Source organism: Leopardus geoffroyi, chromosome A3 (genome assembly GCF_018350155.1).
Source record: "Leopardus geoffroyi isolate Oge1 chromosome A3, O.geoffroyi_Oge1_pat1.0, whole genome shotgun sequence".
NCBI lineage: Eukaryota > Metazoa > Chordata > Mammalia > Carnivora > Felidae > Leopardus > Leopardus geoffroyi.
The window spans coordinates 32,818,343-32,844,561 of NC_059336.1; positions in this window are offsets into that span (position 1 = coordinate 32,818,343).

Here is a 26,219-nt window from a genome sequence, read left to right on the forward strand (position 1 = left end):
TTCTTTAGACCAGTTTGCCAATAACCACATGTGTCGTAAGCAACATGTGGCACAAAATATACATCGTATTCCCAAGACTAGGTATGAATAAAAGAATGTAAACTATTAAGTATTTCTATTTTGATTACATATTGAAATGTGATGATATTTTAGATAGATTGGGTTAAGTAAAATGTTAACATTCACTTTCCCCATTTCTTTTCACTTTTTAAAAATGTGATTCCTGGAAAATTTGAAATTTCATATATGGCTTGCATTGTATTTCTATTACACAGTGCTGTTCTAGACTAGCCAAGCCCACATGCTCATTCTCCACATCTTTGGTCTGTCAGGGTTGTGCCTGTGCTTCTAGGCCTGTTTTTGGCCAAGGTGCTAGAGTCACTGAAACATAGGCTGCTCCCAGGCCTCTCTGTCCCAGTTGAAGTGATTGTAGAGTCTGCAGAGTGGGTGCCTGTGATTTTATAAAACTACACTTTTAGATCTTCCTGAAGCATGCTAATAACTGAGAGTATGCTGGGCAACTTGTGGCAAGGGTTTCTGATGTCTTCTATGGTCTGATGAGTCAAAACCTTCCCTAAGGATTGAACTTCCACCCAAAAGCTGGCTTCCAAAACTCTCCTTCCTCTTTTGAAAGACCATGGCAGACGAAGTAACCCCAACTGGATCCATTACATACTGTTCCTTCACTCCTTTCCTTCCTTCCTTCCTTCCTTCCTTCCTTCCTTCCTTCCTTCCTTCCCCCCTTCCTTCCTCCTTTCCTTCCTTTCTCCTTTCTTTTTCTTTCTTTCTTTCCTTCCTTCCTTCCTTCCTTCCTTCCTTCCTTCCTCCCTCCCTCCCTCCCTCCCTCCCTCCCTCCCCCCCTTTTTCCCTCCCTCCCTCCCTCCTTTCTTCTTTCTTTCTTTCCTTCCTTCCTTCCTTCCTTCCTTCCTTCCTTCCTTCCTTCATAAATATGAGTCATCATAGAAGAATTCAAGCCCAGATTTGGTCTTGAAGACTATTGTAAATAAAGCGACCAATTGCATTTCCCTGGCTGAACTGAACATTTGGAAGGGTGGGTTAGTGGGGGCTGTTGAAAGACAAACAACATAGGGTCTCACCATTCATTGAACACATTTTCAGCCCCATCTTCTGTAGAGTATTGTATTTAGGATATCTGCTTGCTCAGGACTCTTGGTTGTAATTTGTCCATGTCTGGGGAAGATAAATCTTTCATGCATGTTGATTCAAAGTGAGTTAGACTGCTCACTCTTTCCAAACAGCTTCCAGTTTTGACTCCTCTCCTTACATTGATCAATGAGTGAGCTACGAAGCCTCTTGCAGGCCTCTGCCCCAAATCACCCTTCTTGTTGACATTCCAAACTGTTAAGCTCACAAATGTACTGGGAGGACAGTAGCTCGAGGACACTTATTCCCTTAGAGAGAATCCTTGACTTTCACGGTATGTGACTTCGTTATTTTCCCATCCTTGTAAGGGCTTGACATTGTTTCAGAAAATAGTGTTTGATTTGGGGAATGTCGTTTCCAGTTGCTCTCTCACTGACCCATGCCATTCAGTGTCTTCATTCTCCTCAAAAACCTTTTATGGAACGAAGGAGAATATTAAACAAATAAATAAATAAAACCTCCAATGTAAAAAGAGGTTGGGTAGTTTGAGGATTTGTTCCCTCTTGAACACTAGAAGGAAGATAAGGGCTGAAATCAGAAAAGCTGCTATATTCTAAATATAAACAAGAACAGTGACTAGACAAGGACCATCAGGTAAATATAGTAAATCATGAGCAATCATTATTTGATGGCTTATGATTGAATGAAGGCACAAATCAGTACTTCCACTTTTTCCAACTGCCGTTAGAAATTCCACAACAGTGGTTAGGTATCATCTATGGTTGTGGCCACAAGGGATACTGAGATCTGCTAAGAAGGGCCAGGATCAGACCAGGAATTGTGTTCAGTATAAGTAAAAGGAAGGTTAAGTAAGGAAGATGGTTTGGGTAAGAAAACATTTCTCCCCCACAAGAGAATTTTCTGGAAGGTGGCATTTTTGGGGGATCCAATTTGTTAAACCTTTTGGTTACAAAGAATAAAATCATGTCTGTGTCACATAATGGAGGCTGCTTTAATTTACCATGGCAACAAGGCAGGCAGAAGCAAGTGCCTCCCTTAGACTAAGATAGTAGTTTCCAGCTGGGGGATGTTTTGCCCAGGGGGGACACTTGGCAATTTCTGAATATATTTTTGATTGTCACACCTAGGGAGAATGCTGCTGGTATCTAGTGGGTAGAGGCCAGGGATGCTGTTAAACATCCTACAATGCACAGGACAACTCTCGACAGCAAAGGATTAATAGTGCTAAGGTTGAGAAACTATAAACTAGGGAATAAAGTACCCCTATACTCCCCTTCCTCCCATACCTGTGCTCTGGAAGATTCTGCATATCAAAGATTAAAAGGCAAAGAATGATGTTTTCTAGCATTCATATGAAAGTTCTTTATTGAACAAAAGGCAGTTTCAAGACAAGAGAAGCTGAGGAGAAATCGCCAACAGAGCTATTAGAATCTCACCTGGAAATAATCATGCAAAGGCAGTATTATTAAGCACTATAACTGAGAGATAAGGACAAGACTCTCTCATCCCTAAAGATCTGAAGTAGTGTGGAGACCCACCTGCCTGGAATGCTTAAGGGAATGTCCTCCAAGATAAGCAGGCAGGACAGGAAGTCCTAGAGAGATATACTACGTCTCCACTGGTGACTTCAGTTCCAGATTTTATGTTTCAAAACATTTTAGAAATGACTCAGTAACACACTCTACAGAAAAATTGTGATGCACCATTTAAAGACTTCTCAAAAACACTGCTTATGACATTATTGCTTACTATACTATCTTGACTATAATTTTGCCATGCTTGTGTGTACTCCACTCCCTTCTAGATCCATCAGCCACCCTTCTCTGCCTGCTCTATATCCGTGGGGGCTGATGCTTTCTGACCATCTCATGGGGATTCTTTTGTTCTCTAGCTCCTACCTGGCTCAGCTAATAGGAGGCACTGGCAGGAGAACAGCTGGTAGGAGGAGAAAGAGATCAGGATACTTATTCCCCTGCCTCCACTTGGCCTTGTCACCTCTTTCCTTGGCCATTGCTCTAGGACTCCATGATTATGGCTCCTTCCTGGTTTCAATTCTCCCTGGGCCCTGCCAACCCTGCTTTCCCTCCTTTACCCTTCAGGTCTAGGAGTGGTTACACCTTCCAGCTATTGCTGGTCTCAGAGTTTCTCAACATCTTTTGTTGCTTCCATTAAAACCACCCACATCTCAAAGAGCAACATGAACCCTCACTGATTGCTGGTGGGAATACAAAATAGTATAGTCGTTTTAGAAGACAGGCAGTTTCTTACAAAGTTAAGCATAATATTACTGTGTGATTCAGTAATTGTGCTCTAATGTATTTATTCAAATGAGTTGAAAACTCATGTCCACACAAAAACCTGCACATGGAGGTTTATAGCAGCTTTATTCATAATTGCCCCAAATTGGAGGCAACCAAGGTGTCCTTTTTTTAAAATTTTTTTTTAACGTTTTATTTATTTTTGAGACAGGGAGAGACAGAGCATGAACAGGGGAGGGTCAGAGAGAGGGAGACACAGAATCTGAAACAGGCTTCAGGCTCTGAGCTGTCAGCATAGAGCCCGACGAGGGGCTCGAACTCACGGACCGTGAGATCATGACCTGAGCTGAAGTCGGACACTTAACCGACTGAGCCACCCAGGCGTCCCCCAAGATGTCCTTTATACGTGAATGGATAAACACACTGTTACATTGAGAAAATGGAATATTATTCGGTTATTTTTAAAAAAATGAACTATCAAGTCATGGAAAGACATGGGGGAAACTTGAACACATATTAGCTAAGTGAAAGAAGCCAATCTTAAAAGGCTATATACACCATGGTTCTAATTATGTGACATTCTGGAAAAAAACATAGCTATACAGATAAGCAAAAGATCAGTGGTTGCTAGAGGTAAGAGGAAGAGAGGAAAGGATAAATAGGTGGAACACAGGTGATTTTTAGAGCAGTGAACTATTCTTTATGATACTTTAGTGGTAGATACATAGCATTATGTACTTGTCCAAACCCATAGAATGTACAACACAAATGTACATGTGTACATTTTTAACTTTGGATTTTAGCTAATAATGGTATATTAGTATTGATTCATCAGTTGTAACAAATGACCACACTAATGCAAAATGTTACTGGATAAAGTGTACAGGGCATAGGAGGTATACAAGAACTCTATATTTTCAGCTCAATTTTTCTCTAAACCTAAAATTGCTCTAAAAAATGAAGTATATTAGTTAAAATATATTAATTAAATAAAGGAGTATATATAAACATAGATGTGTTTATATAATAAAGTGAATATATACAAAGCAATATATATATACACACATATGTGTGTCTCTCTCTCTGTATATATATGTGTATACATACATGCACACACATATATATATATATATACATATATAAAGTTAAAAAAAAACCTTAGCCACCTCTCTGTGCACAGTCTCATATTAATTTCTCTTCAGTTAAACACTTTCCAGAGAAATTCTGTTTCTTTCCCAGTCCCTGACTATTATAACTTGCATCAAAAAGACATTGTAAAAATACAGAAAAAAAGGTAAAATGAGGACACTAAAAATGTTGCTCATAAAATACATGTTAGAAGCCAAAATACTGGTGGGTCTTTATTTTATCAATCCAGAAAATTTAATTAACAGGTATATGTCTCTGTTCCTTTTAACTATCTGGGCTTTAGAAAATAAAGAATACAGACATTCAGGTGTACCTGGGACAATCCTGATTTGGGCCTATTTTCCTGGATGTAATTATTAACAGAACTCCATTTTACTCAAAATATCCTGGTTTGGACAATAAATTACATTACAGTTATGCTTCTAAGTCTTTTCTTGGGAGAGAAGAGGAATTAAAAAGTACTGTGAATGGAGTCTAGTATATTTACCCCAGTTTGTCTGTTTGGACAATGTCTGGAACAAATAGACTAGACTGAGAACAAAGGTGTGTCTGCAAAGACCAAGTGTTCCAAAAACAAATAGCTTTATCAGATGAAACTATAACCTAGATCTTGCAGTGATTAAATGCAATTTCTGTGGTAAAAAAAACTAGCTTAGTAGAGTATAAGGATTTGTTAAAGTTGAACCTCAGGCCATATGAGATTCTCAAGAACTTGAACCATAAGGGGTGGTGCAGGGGAGCTTTGAAGGTCATCTGTGTACTGCCTGCATTATGGAAGAGGTATGGAGCACACAAGCCTTGCTTTTGTACCATCATGCTACCAGACAGCCCCAGAAGCTAGTTTCCTGACTTCCAGGACAGAAGATGTCTAATTACTCTTCATTGTTATCCATTCATTTAACAAATACCTACTCTAGCTATTGAAAATCCAATGGTGAATAAAGCAAGAAAGAAAATTCTATTCCAATGGAAAGAGACAACCAATAAACAGTTCATCAGATCAATGAAATAATTCATATAATGGTGAATGCTATGAAGAGTATAGACAGAAAATCCTTGGATAGGAGAGAGAGAGAGAGGACTTCTCTCGAGAGACAATTGTTCATCTAATTCTGAAGAGGACGGAGAGACAGCTATGTGAGAACTTGGAGGTTCAGCCCACAGTCCCTCTAGAATTAGGGAAACTACTGAATAAAGTGTCCCAACAGGAGACACAATAAGTGTTTGAATGATTTTTCTTGATAATAGAAAAGGAACTCAGCATTGCAAGTCATATGTGTTGGTACCCCAAGCTCTAGAAAAGAACTCTACTGGGGTACCTGGGTATCTCAGTCAGTTAAGCATTGATGATTAACTGATTAATCAGTTGATTTTGGCTCAGATCGTGATCTCTCCCTTTGTGAGTTTAAGCCCCACATTGGGGCCACGCTCTCAGCACAGAGCCTGCTTGGGATTCTCTCTCCATCTCTTTCTGCCCCTCCCTCACTTGCATGCACTCAAATGCATGCATATACACTCTCTTTCTCTCTCAAACTTGAAAAAAAAAAAGAACTCTCCTGTTAGCAGTCATTTGTTATTGATCATTGTCACCATCATAATGTATCTCTAAAACTAAGCTAAATCATGTTGACCCATTTCCTCTACTCCAAGGCTCTCTCAGCTTGTTCCAGTCACTAAGTCTGCCTAAGAAATTACCCTAAAAAGTAGTTGCTTAAAACAACACAACACATTTTGCTCATGGTTCTGTCATTGGGGCAGGGCTCCCTGGGACCTTCACTTTTCTCCTTTTGCTGTAAGCTAGGGAAGCTTAAAAGAGGGAACCTGAAATCACCCAAAGCCTTTTTCATTACATGTCTGGTAGTTGGTATTGGCTCTTAGTTGAGCTCCTAGCTAACGCTGTTGGCCAGAAAACCTGCATGTAGCCTTTCTATGTGGTCTGGACCTACCTGGCTGCTAGTTATCCCGAGAGCAAGCCAAATAAATGCTATATTGATTTGATGACCCAGCTTCAGAAAACCTATCACATCACTTCTGCTATCAGTCATAGCAGTAATAGAACCTGTCCAAATTCAGGGGAAGGGAGCATAGATCCCATCACTCATTGGAAATCACAGTGTAAGAAGAACATATGGATGGAATAAAAGTAACCATCTTTGGAAAATATAATATTCTAGAAATCTCTATCTTTTGAGCTTATTACCCTTTTATTTTTGCACCTTTCTTCTTGTTCCTACATTAAAGAAGCCCCAAAGAGTACACTGGGCAACTGCAGAGAGTAGAGAAATGGAATAAATACAGTGGGGAAAATGCAAAATCCTCATTGGTGACCAAGCAGACATGAAAGCCTAGAGACTCATTTTTTAAAATATAATTTATTGTCAAATTGGCTAACATACATTGTGCACAGTGTGCTCTTGGTTTTGGGGGTTCATCACTTACATACAATACCCAGTGCTCATCCCAACAAGTGCCCTCCTCAATGCCCATCACCCATTTTCCCCTCTTCTCCCCCATACCCCCCATCAACCCTCAGTTCTCTATATTTAAGTCTCTTGTGGTTTGCTGCCCTCCCTCTCTGTTTGTAACTATTTTTCCCCTTCCCTTCCCCCATGGTTTTCTGTTAAGTTTCTCAAGTTCCACATATTAGTGAAAACATATGATATCTGTCTTTCTCTGACTTACTTATTTCACTTAGCATAATACCTTTCAGTTCTGTCCATGTTGCTGCAAATGGCATGATTTCATTCTTTCTCATTGCCAAGTAGTATTCCATTGTATATATAAATCACATCTTCTTTATCCATTCATCAGTTGATGGGCATTTAGGCTCTTTCCATAGTTCGGCTACTGTTGGAAGCACTGCTATAAACATTGGGGTACATGTGCCCCTATGAATCAGCACTCCTGTATCCTTTGGATAAATTCACAGTAGTGCTATTGCTGGATCATAGGGTAGTTCTATTTTTAATTTTTTGAGGAACCTCCACACTGTTTTCCAGAGCAGCTGCACCAGTTTGCATTCCCACCAACAGTGCAAGATGGTTCCTGTTTCTCCACAATCTCGCCAGCATCTGTTGTTTCCTGAATTGTTCATTTTAGCCACTGTAACCAGTGTGAGGTGGTATCTCAGTGTGGTTTTGATTTGTATTTCCCTGATGATGAGTGATGTTGAGCGTCTTTTCATGTGTCTGTTGGCCATCTGGATGTCTTCTTTGGAAAAGTGTCTATTCATGTCTTCTGCCCATTTCTTCACTGGATTATTTGTTTTTCGGGTGTTGAGTTTGGTAAGTTCTTTATAGATACTAACCCTTTATCCAATATGTCATTTGCAAATATCTTTTTCCATTCTGTCAGTTGCCTTTTAGTTTTGTTGATTGTTTCCTTTGCAGTACAGAAGCTTTTCATCTTGATGAGGTCCCAATAGTTCATTTTTGCTTTTAATTCCCTTGCCTTTGGAGATGTGTCGAGCAAGAAATTGCTGTGGCTGAGGTCAAAGAGGTTGTTGCCTGCTTTCTCCACTAGGGTTTTGATAGCTATCTGTCTCACATTTAGGCCTTTCATCCATTTTGAATTTATTTTTGTGTATGGTGTAAGAAAGTGGTCTAGTTTCATTCTTCTGCATGTTGCTGCCAGTGCCTAGGGATTCATTTATTTGTAATCTATGCCCTGTGTGTTGGTTATAGGTATTAAATTAAAACAAGTCACTGTCAAAGAAGCTTAGAAAAATTTAAAGAAACTAAAATAGTTTTCTATATTTCCTATCTTCTTAGAAACCTTAATATATATGTGTACATTCTCAAAGAAGGAAACATAGTAGGAAATTTTTTCCCATCTTGTTTGCCCATTGAGCCCATTTTGGATTCAATCCTTAAACAACTTATAGAACCATTTAGAAAATTTCATTTAGCCAATTTGTCCTAAGAGAGGTTATAATAGACACACAGAGTGGGATGTCTCATGGGTTTATGAGGGGCTGGAAAAATTAGTCTCTTCTAAGCTGAAGCTGTGAAAGGAATGTAATATCTGCTTTTCAACTCTGGTTGCAAAATATTGTACCCTATGGCACCTGAGTGAAATCACTAAGTTGAGTATGTTCAATAAATATGTTGTTTCTGGTGTGCCAGAATGCAAAACCAGAGCCCATCAGCATGAATGCTTCAAGGGATTACCACTGATGTAACTTTTTAGAAGAAAGGCGGGTTCATCTACAAATGACTCAGGATGTGATCAATGGTAGGAAGCCAAGCCAGTGAGTAAGGAACCTACATATGCTGCTGACTGAGCTCAGCTTCACTCTGCCTCATTTGACCAAGTTCATTACTTGAGAATGATGAAATGAGGCAAAGGAGAATGTCCTCCAAGACCACAGAAATGTACATAAGTACTGTAGGTTAGAAATCTAGACTGACCTCATAATGCCAAGATTCCGCTTAGAGAAAAGGGAAATACATCTGTGAAAATTAATGAGAAACACAGATATTCCATGGGAGTTCAGAACCTGGAAATTAGTAAGGCCAAGAAAAGATCTAGAGGGACATGACAGAGGGCAAATTTCACAGGAGTATGCAACATGATATTTGAGTGGAAAGGAGTTTGGTTTGCTTTCAGCAGCAGGAGGAAAATCTCCATTTCACATACTACAAAAAGAACATTTTTGCTTTTGGGGATCCTGGTGAGTCCACACCTGGAATACCATCTTTGTATTGGCGTCTTGTTACAGTAGGGAAGTAGATGACCCCACTAAAATTTCAACAAGAGCCAGAGGAGTGCCTTTGGGCCTGGGTACACTGATTAAATAAATCAAATCCTTTTGGCCTTCTGGGCATCTTAGCTCCCAGTGATCACCTTAGATCACATTCAGGAAGACTATGAAAACCCTGGAAGATTCCAAGGGAAATGTTCCTGCCCACAAGTATATGAAGATTGAAACAGCCAAGGAAGGAAGGAGACTATTGCTCTTGGAGAGTGTGGAATTCCAACCAGAGACCAGAGAAGATACTCCATCCTCAAGATACATTAAATTTCACATAAGGCCTCTCATGGACTGCTTGGACACATCCTGCCTCTAGACACTTCAGATTAGCTTCAGTGCTAGAGTGTTTGATGATCTTTCAAAACCCATGAATCCTTCCTGACACTGGCAAAGAATCCTGGAAAAGAGGAAATGCCATGTTATTTAATAGGGAAATTATTGTTAAGTAGTATTCTTTTTTCTTTCAGTTGAATAAAATATGTTTAAAGAATGAAACATATTAAACAAAAGGTATTTATTCTGAGCCAGAAGTCAGATTTGGGCAAATCTTTACTGCAGTCAGGATTTTAATAACATGTATAAAATTTGTGGCATTAATTAGAAAATCTACCCAAACACTGAAATACTAAGTTTGCTCATTTCTGCCCTCTCTGGATCAGCTCTAAATGACTGATTTTCAACATTCTAATTCCATATTGATGGGACTGTTGTAGGACTGTTCCTATTCCCTACTTGGTAGGGGTCCCCCCCCCCCACTTCCTTCTCCTCCTCTTCCTTCTTTTGTTTGTACTTTTCATCCTTTTCTTTCTTCACATTCTTCCTCCCCTGGAGACACTACCCTCCTTTTTATTCACCCTTGTTTTTGCTCCTAGTTTTTTTCCCTTTGTCTCATATCCTTGGTTATAAACAACCCTTTATATGCAAGAAATTTCTTCTACAAAGGAATTTTCTGGCAGTTGTCTTCCCATTCTGAAAGGATCTTGTGTGAATGATGAAATTACTTTATTAATACAGGTTTTTCTCCATGAACTGTATGGTGTTCATCCCAAATTCTGAAGAAGGGAATTGATGTCTATTAATCCATTTATTTAAAAATTTCAAATTACAATGTAAGTGCTGTGAAGAAATATAAAGATTGGTCTTTTTTTTCTCAAATTCTTCAATTCTGTCGGCTGACAGAATTCATCAAACACAAATGATAATTTGATGAGATGCCTTCAAAGACAGGTAGATATCACAGCTATGATGCACCAGAAGTAAAGAGATAGGATATGAAGTTATCTTTTGGACAAAGGAGCCAATGTAATATGAAATTACTGGGCCAGAGGGAAAGAGTGATGAATGCTGTTAGAAAGGTGGCTGAGGCCTTAAGTATAATAACAGGTAATGAATACAGAAATACCAGCACATGCTTTGGAATCATATAGAACTGAATTTGAATCTAGACTTCTCCACACATTGGCTAGATTATCTGGTTGAGCCTGAGTTTCTGATCTTTACATTAAGATTAATTAATTATCACTTACCTTTCACTGTCATGAGAGCTAACATTTTTCAAGTTGTAAAAATTAAATTAGGGGATGAATGAAAAATTCTTTGCATGCCTCCCTCCCTCTCTGTAACTGTTTTTCCCCTTCCCCTCCCCCATGGTCTTTTGTTAAGTTTCTCAAGACCCACATATGAGTGAAAACATATGGTATCTGTCTTTCTCTGCCTGATTTATTTCACTTAGCATAATACCCTCCAGTTCCATCCATGTTGCTGCAAATGACCAGATTTCATTCTTTCTCATTGCCAAGTAGTATTCCATTGTATATATAAGCCACATCTTCTTTATCCATTCATCTTTTAGGGACTGAGAACAAACTGAGGATTGATGGGAGGTAGGGGAGGGAGAAAGTGGGTGATGGGCATGGAGGAGGGCACTTGTTGGGATGAGCACTGGGTGTTGTATGGAAACCAATTTGACAATAAATTATATTTAAAAAATAAAATCATAACATTAAAAATAAAAGAAAAGTTCTTTGCATTGTGTCTAGTACATGGTAAACTTCTAATACAGAATGGCTATTATTAATATTATTATCACCCTGGGAAGGTAGCACTATTACAGAGAAAAAAAAGAGTGGGCTTTCAAATCATCTTATATGGCCCAGTAATTTCATATTACATTGGCTCCTTTGTCCAATGTATAGGTATTTGGAAGGAAATGAGATCACACCTGCATACATAAAAATGTATATTTATAATAAATTGCATTGTTAGTCCCAATTTTCTACCTCTTTGCATATTCAAGCTATTCACCACATATGCAGTATCCTCCTACAGTGGGATGCATGTAATTCTCCACTCGAGATATGCCATAGTCACTGGGTTTGGTGACAGTTATGACATAAGAAGGGTCTTGAAAAATACTTTTACTCTTTCCTCTCTGCCATCTTCATGGGCATAACATGCCAGGCCAGCCCATAATTCCCAGGAAGATGATGAGTCACCTGGTGTAGAAACATACTATACAACCCAGTGGAGACCAGAAGAACTACCCAGCCAAGTGCAGTGTAGATCAGCCATCAGCCTGCAGACATGTTTTAATGAGTTTGAGTGTGACTTGTTATATAGCATTATTGTGACAATAGATAATTGATACAATATGAAATATATGTATACTATATATACATGTATATAGATGTGTATGCCTGGAAAACTTTAATTATAATCTTTAATTTCCTGCATAGATAATTGCTATACAGTATCATGAATCTTAAACATTTTTTTTTAAATTTTCCCAAGATAGTAAACTGTGTGTTTATAGGATCCTTCCTGGTAGGTAGTAAACATTTACACCTCCATGATTTTTGAAGAGGTATTTATTTGCCTTAGGAAGCTGGGCTATTGTTTACATAGCCTAGGCTAGGCCATTGTGTTGTACTGAGTATGTGTCAATGACTATAATAGTGTGGGTCAAACTATGCAATAGCAAATTATCATTACAACACATTTTCTGTTATGAATTTTTAATTTCTTTCTAAATTCCAAGAGAACAGAAATATTGGCATTCATTTCAATAGGACACCATCTTAATTGCCATTTATAGAGAGAATTCCAGGTACCAAACCATTACTACAAATGTGGCTCCATAATCATCAATATAGTTGCCACTTTTTCTCATCAGAATTCTCTCAAAAGTGCACAAAAATGGGCAGTGTCTCCCTATCAAAATACCAACAACATTTTTCACAAAGCTCAAACAAATAATTCTAAAATTTGAATGAAACCACAAAAACCCTGAATAGCCAACACAAATCTTGAAAAAGAAAGAAACTTGGAGGTATCACAATTCCAGACTTCAAATTAGATTATAAAGCAGTAGTAATCAAAACAATATGGCACTGGCATAACAATAGACACATAGATCAATGGAACAGAATAGAAAACCCAGAAATAAACCCACAGTTATATATATGGTCAGTCAATCTTTAACAAAGGAGGAAATAATATATGATGGGAAAAGTTCTCTTCAACAAATGGTGTTGAGAAAACTGGACAGCCACATGCAAAAGAATGAAACTGGACCACTTTCTTACACCATACGCAAAAATAAACTCAAAATGGTTTAAAGACCTAAATGTGAGATCTGAAGCCATAAAAATGCCAGAACAGAGCTATTGGGACTACATCAAAATCAAAAGCTTCTGCACAGCAAAGGAAACAATCAAAAAAACTAAAAGGCAACCTACTGAATGGGCGAAGATATTTGCAAATGACATATCCAATAAGGTGTTAGTATCCAAAATATATTTAAAAACTGATACAACTCAACACCTCAAAACCAAATAATCCAATTAAAAAATGGACAGAAGACATGAATAGAAATTTATCCAAAAAAGACATACAGATGACCAGCAGACACTTGAAACCATGCTCAGCATCACTGATGATGATCACTGATGAAATGCAAATCAAAACTAATGAGATACCACCTCACACTTGTCAGAATGGCTAAAATCAAAAACATAAGAAACACCTGTTGATGAGGATGTGGAGAAAAAGGAATCCTCATGCACTGTTGGTGGGAATGCAAACTGGTGTATCCACTGTGGAAAACAGTATGGAGGTTCCTCAAAAAGTTAAAAACAGAACTACCCTATGATCCAGGAATCACAGTAGTGGGTATTTACCCACAAAATGTAAAAACACTAATTCAGAGGGGAGCATGCATTGCAGAATTATTTGCAATAACCAAATTATGGAAGCAGCCCAATTGTCTATTGATAGATAAATGGATAAAGAACATGTGGTACATATATAAGTGGTATATATTTATACAATGGAATATTATTCAGCTATAAAAAAGAATAGAGTCTTGCCATTTCAACAACATTGATGGAGCTAGAGAGTATAATACTAAGCAAAATAAGTCAGAGAAAGACAAATACCATGTAATTTCACTCATGTGGAATTTAAGAGACAAAACAAATGAACAAAGGGGAAAAATGAGAGAGAGAGAGAGAGAGAGAGAGAGATGCCAAGAAACAGACTCTTAAGTATAGAGAACAAACTGATGTTTACAAAAGGGGAGGTGGTAGGGGGATGGGTAAAATAGATGATGGGTGTTAAAGAGCACAAATATGATGAGTACTGAGTAATGTATAGAAGTGTAGAATCACTCACTATACTGTACCCCTTGAAACTAATGTAACACTTTATGTTAACTATACCAGAATTATTTTTTTAATAATTAAAAAATGGTCAATGATATGTCAGAAATGGTTCAGGAAGTAGTTAGGAAGGTAAAAATGTGGAGAATAGTTTGAACCATCAGTGGGAAAGGTTTAAGATGGTAAAGAAGGGACTTTGTTAAACTGGGCAATTTTGCAGCAGATCAAATGGGGGCATTGAATAATGCTTTCTAAGTGTCTAGCTATTGGATGAGTCTGAATTTCAAATTTGAAACAAAACAAAGCAAAGATTAATTCCCCTAGAAGTTATCCTTGAAAATGTTTTCTCCTTGTATTTTGACATTTGAAACAAGCCTTTATTATATTCACATATCCTATTTGACATGAAACCTATATTAAACACAAATGCACAGCCACCATCTTTTAGTCTAATGGTCCACAAACCAGTGACGAACACACAATGATATTTTCTATTCTCTCTCTTCATTTTTCTCCTTCTCCATGTTTAGCATTTTGACAGTTACCCTTTCTGGGAAACCCTTCCAGGACCATGGAAGATAAGTAAATGTAAAGTTGTTCCCTGCCCTCACCAGGGCTGAGACTCTGGTGTATACTAACCAGACAGGCAAGAACGTCATGAAGGACAAATGAGTAACAGAGCAATCATTTCTAAAGAAAGAGAAATTGTAAGAAATGGGAGGAGTGTTTCATTTTAAGTAATCTTTCTCATATACAATTAAAAATTAATTTGGGAGGCGTGGTGGACAGAAACCTGGTTGAGTGTCAGTTGCTTGCTTTCTAAGTAAGAATGTGGTGGACTGAAGCATTGTTCTTTGTCCTCTGTTGGAACTCTGTATTTCATATAAATAAATTAATCTGATGGCAGCTCAGAGGCATCCTGAATTTTGTGAAGATTGCATTCTGCTTTTGCTACTTTGGATATCCAGAACTGTATCTATGACCAAATTCAGCTACTATTTAGATCCTATTTCGTTTATTTTCAATTCTCTTGTCTTACATCTGTAAATTACCTTACATCCTTATTTATGATGTGTAGGATGAATGACTAATGAAAACTATAAGGAAGTCATTTATCTTCCCCACCTCTCAGTTTTCTCAATTATAAAATAGAAGGCTTAGATTAAGTTAAACTGAGCTTTTTTTTTTTTTTTTCTAATGTTAATGCTTAGGATTACATGAATGAAGGCAAGATTTTCCAGGAATGAAGACTAGACTGATTTAGTCAATACTTAGAAGCACTAGACATGGAGACTTCCTATGTAAGAGCATAAATAACTTGATTTAAAGCCGTGAGGAAAGTCAATATACTACAGGGTCTCAATTGTAAACACTTCCTGCATGCTAGAAATCCCCCAAAGAAGACATTTATTCAGTTCTGAGGATGGTTAGAATATATAAATGCATAAATAAAGAAATGTATATAAATAAAGAAATGCATATAAATAAATACATTTAAAAAGTACATATATGGTACATCAAATCTATCAACAGTATTTATTACGGGACATCAAATTAATAATTTCAGTTGGAGAAACTTTTAAAAAATAACCAGCAATTTTTAAGGTTTATTGACTATATCAAACATATATTCTTAGAGAAAAAAATAAAGAATGTGTTTATTCCTTACCCGAAACAAACAAACAAAACCCTAAAGAGTGCGCCAGTCTTATGTCATTATCCATTGTCATTTGGCAGCCAAAGCTAACAGGGACAACTTCACAAAAAGAAAGATTTGTTTGTTCTTGGTGGTGGTTTTTCTGGGAGGGCAGGGAGAGAAATATGAGGTGAAGAGTATGGAGAGGAGAAACTTCACCTAATGAATGGTAACAATAATAGATAGTTTTAAGCAATTAGTAGGGGCTGCAGTGCTAGTAAGTTTCTGAGCTGTTCTCATAACAACCTCACTTTAGATTCTGGATGAAGTACATTTCTGGGCTTTTATAAATTTAATTCAGTTACATTTAGCTTGATGATCTACTATCTCTAAATATAAGACTAAACAAGTCTAAAAGAATATCGGAGTAAAAATGCAGAAGTGCTAGAAAATAGAGGCATAAATTGAAGGTAATTAGAAAGCAGAGAGAAAAATAGAGGCTTTGCTCTGACATCTCACTCCAGCTTGATGTCACTTATAAATTATTCAGATAATCATGCTCTTAGCACAAAATTAAATTTACAATTAGTCCAATCACAACTGAAATTTCTAGATAAACAAAATAAGGTTGCTTCTAAGCCATGAGTAAGGAATTTATTCCTCTAGGAATTAACTAATTTAATCATTACATACTATTACGTTTCATAGTTCCAAATGCTTCACTTCCCTGGAACAAAAAGGTGATAAAACAAGACAGAAAATAATCTATAATGACTTTGGGTAGAAGCCCTGACCTGAAGTTTTTGTAGATCAGTAAAAAGAATCATCTTTCTGGATAGGGACATCACAGAGAAGCATAATGTTAACTGCAGCAGCATTCATGTTCAAAGGGAGTTGTGTTTGGAAACTATAATAGAGGTTTCCGTAGCTGTGGTTCTTAGGAATAAATGAAAACCCTATTAGGCCAGGTCAGTGGGGAGAAGAGCAGTAAAGGTATTCAACAACTCTAGTTATCTTTGGCTCTGGAATTTATTGGTTTTTTTTCCCAGTAAAATTGCCTTTTGTTTAATATTTAAACTTGTTTTTAAGCTTCATTGAGTAGTGAGTGAATGGTGGGTTTCCAGAATTATGCTGGGGGGAAGTATAGGCAGCCTGGTATTGCTAGATAGCATATCTGTAGGTAATAACTAATTTAATATGCTGGATTTCAACTGTGTATTGAATTTTGGAAACAACCAAAGCAGAAGAACACGTATGTGTTTTAAGATCAAAATTCTGGTTGGTCCTTGGGGCGCCTGGGTGGCTCAGTCTGACTCTTGGTTTCAGCTCAAGTCATGATTTCATAGTTGGTGGGTTTGAGTCCCAAGTTGGGCTCTGTGTGGAGAGTGTGGAGCCTGCTTGGGATTCTTTCTCTCCCTCTCTCTCTGCCCCCCTACCCCCGCTCGTGCACACGTTCTCTCTCTCTCTCACTCTCAAAATAAATAAACATTAAAAAAAAATTCTAGTTGGTCCTCATTTCATCTCCAGTGATACCACCATTCTAAGAGATATTCAAATCAGGAATTATTTATTTCCTCTGTGTGTCCAAAAGTCCATAATGAAAAATCCAGAGAAGTAAGATCGTGCTTCCAAAACTCCCATTCCCTGGTAATCCCTCTGAAGTTTTCTCTCCTGGACAGTTAGAGATTCTGCTAACATAAATCATTTGAACTACCTGTGGTTCAAATAAGAGCGAAAGCCAAGATGAAGTACCCCTGTTTTCTAAACTAACCTTCTTTCCAAGTCATACCTCTTATGCCCATTTCCCAGTGCCTGAAATATGGAGAGTTCATGTGAATGTCTCTTTGCTCCTTAGAAATCAAGGAGGTAGGAAGGGGCCCACATATTTTGACACTCTTCTAGCAAGATGAAACCAAGCCAGCCCCCACAGTCATAGTGGACCACCCAGAGCCACAGGGAAGGGAAGATGCTTTGCTTGAACAACGTCACCATTTCCTGGAGGCCAAAGGGGGAATTTCTTCTAAAATTCCCTTGCTGACCCAACAGCAAAGGCAATAAAAGTCAGTAGCAGTGCCTGGCTCCTTTTATTCTATCTCTTTGTTTACTTTTGATTAACATTTTACATTCTTTTATTTATTTTGGATTGCTTTAAAAAAGAAAATAGAATGATCAGCTCCCACCCTAGAGGCTGAGAGGGAAGTAGCAGTGGGGATTTTTGATTGGGTACATTTCTGTTCAGGGATTGGCAAACCAACACATTCTTAGGGGGTTTTCAGAATGTCTGATATCTTCCAAGTAAAAAATGGGTCACCCTCTCCTGTGACAAAGGGAATTGGAGGATACATAGATTTTTAACTCACGTCTAGACTTTGATTTAAAAGGGAGACCATGGACACCACCTTGAAGGGCTCTTTCGGCTAGTGGACAGACTTCTTTTTTCCTTTGTTTACCTGCTTTGATCGTATTTTCCATAAAGACGTATTTTTTGGCCCTGCCACTTGTCTGCTTAACCTTCTCACATCTCTTCCACCCAGTGGCTTCCCATCTGATCGAAAATAAAATTTGCATTTGATGTTACCCTCTAAGACTCTATGTGACCTGGCCCTTACCTTCATCTCTCACATTACTTAATCCATCCAGCTCAATCCCACCTTAAGGCCTTGGGATTATGGTTCCTTTTTCTTGGAATATTCTTTCCCCTGATCTTTTAAAGTCACATCTCCAAGGTCACAAAAAAAAAGGTGATTTTTTTTGTCCCCATCCCTCCTATCTAAACCATCCACATGATCACATCACCTGTTCTATTTCCTTTCCAGAATTTATACTGTAATTTTCTTATTTATTTACTTATTTGTTATCTCTGTTAACAAGCAGAATATAAACTTCAAGATGGCAGGAATATCTGATATAAATGGTCGTATCTTTGGTACGTGAAACACTTCCTAGCACAAAGTCATTACTCAAAAAAAGATTTTTTGGAGTGAATATTACTATCATATCATTTGTACTGATATGATACATTTGTACAGACTGAGTAGCCTCAAATAGCCTCTTTTTATCCCTTCTTGTAATAAATTCTGTTCTCTTTGCATGTGGCGTTATCCCCCAACCCCTACTATGCCCACACACATGCGTACTTTGTCCACCTTGCCCTTCAAAATTCCATTTGCTTATCATCATCATCATCCCTCTTGGCCATTCCAGAAAGGATGTAGTGCTTCCTTTACTCTTCTTCAGGTGAGAGCACTAGTCATACTAGGTCATCATGTCTCCTGGAGGCAGAAGCAGTTCTGTTTCTTTCAGTCTGTGGAGTGTCCAGGGCAGGGCTTGCCTTCTCAGTTGCCTTAATACATATTTGTTGAATACATGAATGTGTAATCAGAATGTTTTCAAATATATCAACTTCATTATCTTTCCATGTTGTGCACAAAATGCCTGTGATACCTATTTGTTGAACACATGCATGCATAATGAGAATCCTAGAATGTTTTCAAATGTGTCAACTTTATTACCATTCCACATTGTATGTAAAATGCCCATGGTGTTCTACAGGAAAGGCAGAAGTCATCAGCCTGGTTCTTTTCTTATCTCCTGTTTCACCTGGTAATTAACACCCTTAGAGTGCTTATGTTTTGTCAGGCTGCAGCTGAGGCCTTTGCCTGGTTAATCTCCCTCAGCAACTGCTCCAGAAGGTAGGAGGTGTTGGAACCACCACCATATACTTGATAAAACCAAAGCTGAATTGCCCAGCATCACATGTCAGTAAATATTGGGAGATGAACCCAGATAGTCACTGATGGCAGAGACTTCACTGTTAGTTAGCCTTATAGCAGGTTCAATATAAATGACACCAGCATCCTTTTCTGTCCTTGCACACTCAGTATGATTGCCAGTATTTTATTTTAAAAATATGATTATGTTATTTCTGTTTTAAAGAAAATCTCTGTGACCTCATGAAGAACTAATGAATAAATTCTCAGCCTCCTATTGTAGCAGTCAGGCTCTTCTTCCCGCATACTTTTCCCACCATTCATCAACATGAGCAACTCCTTTACCCCAGGTACTCACAGCCTTTTGCTGGTCCCTAAAGACACCTTGATTCTTTATCCTGTTGCTTATTCATCTTTTCCTCTGGGTTCTATCCATCCCTCTAACCCCAGCTCACATATTATTTATCACCTCCTCTCAGGAGCTGTTGTGCCCCCTTTGAGGCATCTACTGCATTTGATATTACCTTTATTATAGCTCTCACTGCTGTGAATTTCATGTGTTATTTTCTTTCTCTATCTCTCTTCTAGGACAAATTCTAAAATCAAGGTCTGGTTCTTTGTGCCTATCCTAGTGTATGGGATATGCCTTGGAACATGCTATATTCTCAAAAACAAACAAACAAACAAAAACTGGCTAAAAATAAAAGAATGCACACACCAGAACAGCTAACATGTAAAGATGAAAAACACCAGTGTACAAGCTCTTTGGAGGACTGGCCTATTTACTTAAGCTGAATAAATCATGTGACTCAACAATTCTCCTCCTGAGTATATACACTAAAGAAATAAGTGTTTATGATCATCAAAAGACTTGTTCAATAAAATTTAAAATAGTATTATTTGTAGTAGCCAAATGCTGGAAATCACTCAAATACCTATTAATAGTAGAATACATAAATTGTGGTGTATGCATACAAAGGAATACTACACAGCAACGAGAATAAGAGAACCAGAACTTGGATATCATGGATGAATTCCACGGATGAATATTACAAATACTGAACAACAACAAGTCAGACACAGAGTATGTCTGTATAACTCCATTTATGTAGAGTTTAACAACTGGCAAAATGAATCAATGGAGTTAGAAGTCTGGAGAGTACTTACCATTAGTGGAAGAAGTAGTGACTGGAAGAGGACACAAGGAGGCTTCTTGGGTGCTGGTGATTTTGTGTTCTTAACCTGGGAGCTGGCTATAGAATTGTGTTTAATTTGTGAGAATTAGCTAAGCTGTCATACCTTTCCTGTGTCCATTTTGTGCTCCAATAAAAAGTAGAGATAGTATAAGAGGAAGGGAGGAGAGGAAGGAGGGAAGGAAAGAGAGGAGGGGTGGAATTTATGAATAAATGAAGTTGTCAACCAAATAAAATTGATTTTTAAAAAAGTTCTGCCTTTTTATGAAATCCCAAGTCCCATGATTTACTTTATCTCTTTATCCAGTAGAGCCATGAGAACTACACCTGAGTTGGCACAAAATACTATTTAGTTAGCTGGAGAATTTTGCCAAGGCTGATTTTATATCTAAAATTATATTCAAGTGAATTCTCCATGTTTGTAGGGCCCAACATGGCACCTCTGAGAATGGATGTGTCCTTTTAAGCATCCACATAGCCACCGGGGAGCAAATGAGCAATTCTAACTCATTCAGCTTAAAATACATACTTGTATTTAGGGGTGACTGGGTGACTCAGTTAGTTAAGCATTCAACTTTGGCTCAGGTCATGATCTCATCGTTCATGGGTTCAAGCCCCACATGGGGCTTTTTACTGTCAGTGCAGAGCCTGCTTCAGTCCCTCCCACACATGTGTGCGCACTCTTTCTCTCAAAAATAAACATCTCAAAACAAAACAAAGCTTACTTTTATTTAGCTTGCCAGGGGATTCCTGATAATCAATTGTGCCTGAAGGAAGTGGGCATGATTAGGTATAGACATTTCTCCCTTTGCAAATGGTAGAAATGATGGGTGCACACATCTGCTAATTTGCGGTGACTGGATTTTATTCACAAGCCAGTGGTTCGGCCTGACAGCATTCACATTGCAATGGCCGCATTTACCTTTTCTTTACGGTAAGTCACAAGGTTATATTTCCTCCCCATGTCACAGAAGTGGGATTGATCTGTGTGTGTTGGCCAGGGGTAGACACGTGAAGATCAAATGTGAGCTTTGTCAAACAGATGCTTATGCTCTCCTGAGGAAAATGACTTTTTCCCCTTTTCCTAATGCAAGTAAGTGAGAATTTTAGGAGTTATGATAGTGTTGAATTTCAGATCAGGTAAACCGACAAAAGAGCCCTGTTGTGAATCAGAGTGTTTCATTTTGTACGTTTTGGCAGCTCCTTGAAAGCAGAAAGTAAGCCTCAGACTGTCAGCCTTTGTGTTTGATATTTCTTGATGTTGATACTGGATATGAAAGAACATTGTGCATTTGACTTGAAAGGTGTGTATGTGTGTGTGTGTGCGTGTGTGTGTGTGGTCAGTACATTAGAAATAACTTGAGGATAAACAACCATTAAGAGAATCACAGGTCATAAGTCAGCAAGTAAAAATATTTGAATGACATCCCCTAGCTGCTAACCTTTTCTAGAAAGGTACACACCTTTACTTTTATAGACAGTTAAAAGCAATTGTGTCTGTCCTGTATGCTTATAAGGCTTATAATTGTCTTTGGTGTGCATACGAGGCTGTGTGTTCACATATATATTCAACTGTCAGAGCCTCATCTATGAGATGAAAACCTTCAGCAATGTTTTATTAGTGGAATGCTCAACAACTGACCTGACGCTTTTCCCTTACTGCTTTGATTAAAATTTCCCCCGAAGGTATTTAGAATGATTTGGATTCCTTACAGATAGAGAATCTATCTCTTCTATTTTGTGCTTCAGTACCACTTCAAGTAAAAAAAAAAAAAAAAAAAAAAAAAAAAGTGCCTAGAAATTATTTGCCCTTAGTTGTTATCAGTTAAAGCATATAAATGTAAGATTCTTTCCCATAGATTGGTTTTAACTGCAAAGGAGTGATAGTGATAGGCTCCTGGGAGGAGCAAACTGCAAGGAGGGAGGGAGAAGGAGATTTTCAGAGGAGCAAAAGAATGTGTTAATATGTTCTTAATCATTTGAGAGGATTCACAGACTCCTTTTACAATCTGAGTAAGACTATGGATTCCTTCTTCAGAAAAAAATGTATGCATGTATGTAAGTATCAAATGTTGATAACCGTCTTAGTTTGGACTCCCCCAGAACTGGACCTAGGGCAAGGATTTCAGGGCAAGTAGTTTATTTGGACAAAACAAGGAACTATACTGAGGTGATGGGAGGGGTTGACATGGGGGTGGGGGTGGGAGTGGGGGTGGGAAACAGGTAGGCATTAAAGGATGTATTATTAAGCTACTTTCCACAAAGGTGACTGAAGTGTAAGTCCATGGAGAAACTCTGAAAAAATGTGCAAAACAGATGCATTAGTATTTTCCCAACCCAAAGACCCCAGCACTCACCAGTCATTGGTTAGGGAAGCCCTTGGTGAATTCATTGGCACATCTGTTGGCAGTATATAGGGCAAAGGGGGTTCTGGCAGCCCAAAGGCAGTCCTATGACAGAGATGCAGCTGTTAGTCATGGGCTATCAGGCTCATGTGCACAGAAATGGTAAAAAAGAATGAAAAGAGTATAGATAAGTAGCGTTTGCAATAGATATACCTCATGATCTCTTATTCATTTGATCCCCTAACGTCTTCCTAGACCACTTTCTTAATTCTGATTGTGAGGAAAGGGACACCTAAAGGTAAGATGGCCAATTTGGAGACAAATTTACCTATTAACATCTTTGAGAAGGGCCAAGTTATATGCTCAACAGTATTTTTAAATTATAAAGTTATTCTAGAAGGAAGGGATTCAGTGAGTCAGTGGACACCTTCAGAAAGATTGTGAAGAGTCCTGGAGACTCTTTAAACTCCTCTGACTCACTGTGCCTCATAAGGGCCAATCACATGACCCCTCTTTATGAGAAAGTCTCTGTGTAGGGAATGGTATGACAATGGACTTCATCATTCTGGAGACGAAGGGTGCCCAGGCCCATGATGCCATGAGACTAGTAGCTTCAACATCTCTGTATGATGCTCTTCCTATTTGTAATCTCCTTTACCCCAAGCAATGAGTTGAGTCAACAAGACAATCCTATCCCAGACTTAAGGAAACTGAGTCTGGAACATCAAGATGATGTACCAGAATCACCCAGTGAGTCACTGTCACAGTAGGAATTAGGCACTAGAACATCTATATTCCAGGTCATTCTTTAGCTCCCCAGGCCTTACCATCTCCTCCTGGAAATGGGTGTTAATAATAGCCTTGGTTCTTCCATGAGCCAGAATGACTTATTCACAACCTGGGGACAGTGTCATCCAGAAGAGTTGAGTTAACTCTTTCAGGCCATCATTCCATAACAAAGGCCAGTCAAAAAGCACTGGAAAATGGTGGTAGTACATACGTGCATTATTCCTGTGTTCCCTGGACTGGGAGCATGAGGTGTCTGACCCATTATGTACTTGTGTCACTGGCACATTGCTGCCAATAATGTCTTTTGCATTCATGGTCAGGATCAGGAACCCTTCTGATGTCTTTTGAAATGTTCAGATGAATGAAGAAGTGGCAAATTACCTTTGGAAAAATTTGGAAGTTTCTTACAGTTTTTTTCTATATTTGTGCACTTACCATATGACCCATAAATCCTGCTCCTGGGTATTTATGCAAGAGAGATGAAAACTTAAGTTCACACACAAAAAAACTATATGCAACTGTTTATAGCAGCTTTACTTGTAATTGCTAAAATCTAGCAACAATGAATCACTGGTAGGCTACTACTCAGAATGCTTAAAAAAAACAAACTACAGATTGATGCAACAGCAGGGGGAATCTTCAATACATTTTGTTACATCAAAGAACTAGACACAAAATGCTATATACTGTGTAATTCTGTTTATATGGTATTATAAAAGAAAGAAAGAAAAAAAAAAGAAAGAGAAAGAAGAAAGAAAGAAAGAAAGAAAGAAAGAAAGAAAGAAAGAAAGAAGAAAGAAAGAAAAAGAAAAACTATAAGGACAGAAAACAGATTAGTGGTTCCCAGGGCCTGGGGATTAGGGAAGAAGTTGACTACAAAGGAACAGCAGGAGAGATTTTTTAGAGTGAGAGAACTATTCTATATCTTGACTACAGTGATGGTTACATGACTGTATGAATTTGTCAAAATTCATAGAATTATACACTAGAAAAGGTAAATAAATGATCCCTCAGTAAACCTGGCCCACTGTCCCCCACCAAAAATAATTTAGAAGAAATGGTAGATCCATACTAGGTCATGAAGGTGGTCACAGGGGAGGGAATTGGAAATAGAGAAGTGTTAGAAGACCCAGAGAGAGATCTGACAGTAATATAACAATATGTCACGGTTCCTCTTTCAGAGCCAAAACCATGGGCATAAGAGCCCAGGAGCTCAGAAGTCTTGGGTTTGACCCTCTCTGGCAATTACTATATTTTCTCAAAAGCCAAGCCTCCCTCCCTCTCTCTCTCCCTCCCTCCCTCCCTCCCTTCTTCCCCCCCTTCTCACACACACACACACACACACACACACACACTCACACACTCACATGCTCACATGCTCACACACACATACGGAGAATAACAAGCTTTGCAAAGTGCAAACATTTCCATTGCTGCCAAAGGTCAGGCTGAGGATGAAGCTCGAAACCTCGAATTTGTCCAGCTGTCATCTCCCGGGTTCCGTCAATACTATGAATGTCCAGTTCTATCCCGAACATACCTACAAATACATCTACTTGGAAAATACTGGCACATAAATTTAGAGAGGTTTAAAGTGGGAATGAATACCTCAACCTACGGAGTGGAAAAAACCTGTGCCCTGCTCCTTGTGGGCAACCCAACCTGTTTGAACTGCTAAAAACACTCAGGGCAAAACAAGGAGAGCTGAAAAAAATAAGCTTTTAAGAAAACAGTTCTCTCAATATTCCTAAGTTTAATGGCTCAATATTTAGCATGTGTTTCATAACTCCAGCTTTTTTTGGGTGGAGGTAGGTAGGGGAAATGGGAATATAGTAAAGGGTTTTCAAAACACTTGCTATTTGTAAGGCTTCTTTTTTTATGTACCATAACGCACGCAGCCTTCTCAGGCATGGGGTCAGGATGTTTCCTTGCAGTGGAATGGAACACAAATGAAGGAAAGTGGGAAACTGGGTTATAGGCTACCATGGAAAATATGAAGAGTCCTGGAAAACGTCAGCCCAGGGTCTGACAGTGGTTCCAGGGTTACTGGAAGAATTCCTTTTCCCTCTTTCCTCCAAGTACCTATCAGGATCCCTGAGCTGTAGTACTAACACTGAATTATCAGAAGGTCCTGTACCCAAAAACCTTGCAATTCAGTGGGATGGATAAGACAGGCAGATCAGTAGATACAATTGTCACAATAAGCCAAATGTCACAACAAAATGAGAGGAGGGCTGCTGCTGAGGCAGCTGACACTAGTGGAGACAGTGTCCCTGTTTATCTTTAGCTCTGTTCTTGCTGGCTGTGTGGCTTTGGGCAAGCTACTAAACCTCTCCGAGTCTCAAGTTTTTCATCTGCCAGGTGGAGATAATGGCACCACCCAATAGTGTGTTTGAGGTTTAATGAGAAATTTATGCAAAGCACTTTGAACAGTGCTCAACACGTAGTAATTGGTCATAAGTGTTAGCCGTGACAGTGATTTCATAGGAAGGGAGGGGGCTGGGTGGAGGCTTTACAGCAGCAGGAGTGTTACAGCTGAGTGAGTCTTCAAGAAAAAGCAAGCACAATCTAGGCAGACACAGAGTACCTTGGGCTGAAAGGAT